The sequence below is a fragment of the Cynara cardunculus genome (assembly GCF_001531365.2).
Source record: "Cynara cardunculus var. scolymus isolate 2C chromosome LG 14, CcrdV1, whole genome shotgun sequence".
NCBI lineage: Eukaryota > Viridiplantae > Streptophyta > Magnoliopsida > Asterales > Asteraceae > Cynara > Cynara cardunculus.
Window position 1 is genome coordinate 14417069 of NC_037541.1, and position 5432 is coordinate 14422500.

The following is a 5432-nucleotide window of genomic DNA, read 5'->3' on the forward strand; positions in this document are numbered from 1 at the left end:
CACTTCGACTACTTGATTCAAAACTCTCCTTTCCAGAACTATTTGAGAAGCTTGTTGATTTTGAACGGGAACTTCAACAAACAACTGTTACGCCACCCCTTATGGCTACACATTATGCCGCTTTACGCGGGTACACAACTAGTATATATATATATATATATATATATATATATATATATATAAAGTATTAGAGTTGTTAATTACACATCCATAAGGCATTGCTTGCAACTGTATCAGACCACATGGTTCAAATCTGCCTCATGGATATATGGATCATATATACCGTATGGCCCTGAGAAATATTCACTACTATTAAGGTTCAACACCCTTGGGGATTCCAAAGCGGCCTGAAATTCATCATATATTTAATTAATTAATTATACAGGAGGATTCTTGTACATTTAGATCATGCAAACATGGGAATTGAATTAAATAATTTAAAGCTGGCATAGTAAGCTGAATCTAAGCTAATTATCCTGGTAGTCTATTCCAGCAATGGGTTAAGATTAGATTTAATAGCTTTAAAAGTTTGAATCACAATTTCTTATTTCAGTTTGTAATCTCACGAAAATTAGAAGGAAACAAGTGTTAAGATTAGCTTTAATAGCTTTAGGAGTTTGAATCACAATTTCTTATTTCAGTTTGTAATATGCTTTTGGTTTTCGGTTTCTCTTTGGTAAATAAATATCCTTCACCAAGTTAAATTGGTGAGCTTTTTATGTCTGCTTTCATGATTACTTTATTGCATATTCTGTTTGTTCATCTTTGTCCTTGTATTTGCAATCCAAGTTTGCTCCACATTCGGTTATTGATAAAGGTCATGCATTGTATCGTTTTCACATAAAGGTTGTCAATTTATTTGTTTTGGGATTTTGTGACCCTCTAAATCCCAACACATAGGAGCATTTGGTCCGTAGAAAATAAACTTGGTGGAATTGGAACCCATCAAAAGAACTTAATGAAATTTGACCACGCGTTTGGATGATAAGAACTGGAATCTGCATGTTTGGTTGACAGAACCAAAATGTATCTTCGAAACTGAAATGAAATAATAATGAATGACCAAACTACCTCTTTATTACATCTTCATAGTTTCTTCCTTAAATTATGAATACAACATAATGATAATATTAATTGATGGTGGTGGAGGTGGCAGCTGTGACGATGACGATAGTGGTGTGGTGGTGTTGGCGATGGGTTGAGTGGTGGATGACAGTTGTGACGACTATAGTGGCAAGGTGGTGGCGGTGGCATTTTCTGTGGGTGGGATGGGTGGCGGTTGTGACAACAATAGTGGTGAGCGCGGTGTTTTTTTTGGGGGGCGGGGGGAGTGGCGGTTGTGATGACGACAATAGTTCCACGGTGATAGTGACGACAGTTTGTGGGGGGTGGGGGGTGATTGTGACGACGATGATGGTGGCAGCGGTGATGGTGGTGAGCTAGGGTGAGGTGGTGGTGTTTTATTAAATTGGATGCAAATGTTGTTTTTGTTTTTCTAAAACCAAGTTATGAAATCAATTACATTTGCAAAGTAATAAATTCAATTCCTTTATCGAAGGAATGATCAAAATCCCTCGACCACAAAATTCAAAGAAATTGAGACCAATTACCTTGACATCTCATGGATTACATGAATCAAAGAGAGATAGTACCTAAAACTTGAAGAATATAATCCATGATTTTGAAAAAAGCAGATTGGATGATGGCGTGTATGTGTGTATGCATGTATATATATATATATAGAGAGAGAGAGAGAGAGAGAGAGAGAGAGAGGGTTGGTTATTATACAACCCTTGATATTTGTGCAACCAATACAACTTAATCTCAATCGTCTATTTCATTTGATTAATATGTGATTTCATAGAAGTTTTGATTGTTTATTAATATAAAGTATTGATCATAATTAATAAACCATATTCATCTTCCATAAATATTCAAATCATAATAAATGAACTCTCATCATTTTCATAAATATCTCAATTTATGGGGTTGCATTGGTTGTACAAATGCGATGGATTGTATTTGAAACGAACTATATATATATATATATATTTATATAATCGATCCTGAAAGCTTATGGTAAGAGCCTTTAGGAACACAATTGGCTTTCACAAACTACATATTAAGGAAACTAATCATTGATCACGTATTAATTGTATTTCCTTTTTCTCCTTTAAGTTATATTTAGATAGTTATTGTGATTGATATTATTTATCATAGAATTAGCCGTAGATCTCTCCTTACCATTGTATGTATATTGTAAATGGCTATTTATAGTCTTTGTATTATGTCTAAAAATGCATGAACTTTTCTATTCAAATCAGGCTCTTATATGGTATCAGAGCCTCCATCTCAAACAAGAATTGATCCTACTGCACCTCCTTTCTTCCATGGCACCAAACACAGTTATTCAACTCACTACCTCCACCCACTTTAACGTCACCCATACTAACGACAATTTTCCGGTATGGCGTAAGCACGTCTACTCAACCCTTATTGGCCTTGATCTTGTTCACTTCATCACCGGAACCAAGCCGGCTCCGGCGGAGTTCCTAGACGCCGAAGCCACTAAACCAAACCCGGATCACTATCCATGGTTCCGACATGATCAAATCATTCTGGCGGGTCTTTTAGGCAGCTGCTCACCCACCATCCAACCGATGATTGCATCGGTCGATACCGCTCAGGAAGCCTGGGAACGATTGGTAACTAGCTATGCGAACTCATCTCGGTCTCACGTTATATCGCTAAAATCCAAACTTGCATCCAACCCCAAAGGCACTCACACCGTCACGGAATACTTACGGGATATGAAATCAATCGCCGATGAACTAGCACTTGTCCAAAACCCTGTGAAAGACGAGGATCTCATGGTCCACATTCTCTGTCAATTAGGCAATGACTTCAAAAATGTTGTCCAATCACTTCGACTACTTGATTCAAAACTCTCCTTTCCAGAACTATTTGAGAAGCTTGTTGATTTTGAACGGGAACTTCAACAAACAACTGTTACGCCACCCCTCATGGCTACAACCAACTTCACCCAAAAACACTCAAGGACTAATGCAAGATCAACACCCGATCGACGCAACATGCAAAACAATTTCAACAGCGGACCATCACGCAATCAATGGTCTAATGGATCCAACTTCAATAATGGTAACCGTGACAACCGTATCACTATCTACTGTCAATATTGTAACTTTGCAGGGCATGAAGCAAAGGAGTGTCGAAAACTTGCCCGGTTTCTCCGTGAAAATCATGTTACCACAGGCAATTCTATGACCCAAAGCAAGGCTTCACCAATTGCTAATGTCACAACATCCTCCTATATGTTTGATACGGGAGCTTCTGATCATGTCGATCCGGATCGTGGACACTTTCACTTCATCTCCGAGTATGGCGGACCAGATGAAATTGTTCTTGGCAATGGTAACATCCTCTCTATAACTCATATTGGTCAAACACACTTCCCTACGTCCAATGGCTTTCTTACCCTCAAAAACGTTTTGTGTGTTCCTCAATTCAAAAATAAGCTTATTTCTGTTGCAAAATTGTGTAAGACTAACCAAGTCTCTGTGGAATTTTTTCCCACTAATTTCTTTGTCAAGAATCTTCGAACGGGGGCAAGACTCATGCGGGGAGAGAATTACCTTGATGTTTACTACGCCAACCTTCCATCTCAACCTCAAATAAATGTGGTCTCCACCACATCGCTCCTTGATTGGCATCACAAACTCGGGCATCCTTCTATTCGGATTCTCAAGCAAATCGCCAAATGTTTAGGCTTACGTTTCAATCTACTCAATTTTCATTGCAATTCGTGTTCCATCAATAAAAGTCACAAAGATTCCTTTGGCATGAACTCCTTTACTACTACAAAACCCTTACAATTAATGTATTCGGATGTTTGGGACCGGTAGAAAAATCGATTGATGGTTTCACTTATTATGTGATTTTTGTCGACTTTCACACCAAGTACATTTGGCTATATCCAATGAAAAACAAATCTGACATCTCCACTTTATTTCCACAATTCAAATTGCTAGTCGAAAAATATTTTCAAACACCTTTAATTTTCACCGACAATGGTGGATAATATATTGGACTTTCCGCATATCTTCAATCTCAAGGTATTTCTCATTTCACCACCCCAACGCATACTCCGGAACAAAACGGTGTTGCCAAACGGCGTCATCGACACATTGTGGAAACAGGTTTATAACTCCTTCACAATGCTCACTTTCCTCTCTCATTTTGGTCACATGCCTTCCAAACCGCCGTTTATCTCATCAACCGTCTCCCAACTCCAACCCTTAATCTCAACTGTCCATATTCCATTCTCTACAACCAAAAACCAACCTATACCAAACTCAAACTCTTTGGATGTTTATGTTTGTTGGGTTACGGGATCTCAAGCACAGCGGAAAATAAAACTGTAACCCTCCAAGGACCCATACGAACCGGAATAAATCGGGTGTTTCGAAATTATACCTCACAGTTAGCGAAACTCTGGATCACAACAACAAACAAAGCTTGATGCCTCCACGGTATCCACACGAACAATCCGAATCCTTTGCCTTCTCGTGATGCTAGTCACGGTTTCAAAACTTAGAAAGAAAATGGAGCATATTGTTGTAGGTGGTTTTAGGAGAGAAAAATGCAAGACCAAAAAAAACTCTCTTGCATAAAAAATATCATACATTTTATATGGACATGGGATGTATGGCCTAACTATCACCATGCCTCCACCATGCCTCCACCATGCTTGAGTGTAAGACCTTCCATGCACCATCACTCTCTTAAAAAGCCATACCTAGTCAATTTTATTTATATCCAACATAAATAATATCTGATTTTATTTAATCAGATTAAATTGATACAAATCAGATATGATAATTAAACATTTTAATTATTGAAACTCCTTATTCGAATATGTTCAAAGCGTGTGACCCAATGGGTTCTCGACATGTTGGCAATAAATATAAATCTCATATTTATAGTTATAAACGATGAGCGGTATCTAGCAATACATCAGCGTTACCCAAATGACGAGAATTAGTGATACAACAAATTATCGGTTTGTAGTCAATTTTAGTTTTACATATTTAATTCTTTTGTCCTTGATGTCTAGGTTGAACACGAGACATTGAATGTGTCATTCTHGTTATGTCCAATCTCTAGTTTCTTGATTCCTTAACATACTAATAAAAAATAGATAATGATATCTCATATCAATTATCTAAGCATGCATGCATTTCTTTAGTATATATTTATCAAGGGGCCCAGAGACATCACTCCCGTCATAAAGGAGGGACAAAATCCTATCTCGATACATGCTAATTCTATCATGTGATATGCAACATACCCAACTATCATTCTGTCACCCAGTTACAGAATGATTAGAATAAATGTCAAAATACATTACTCAC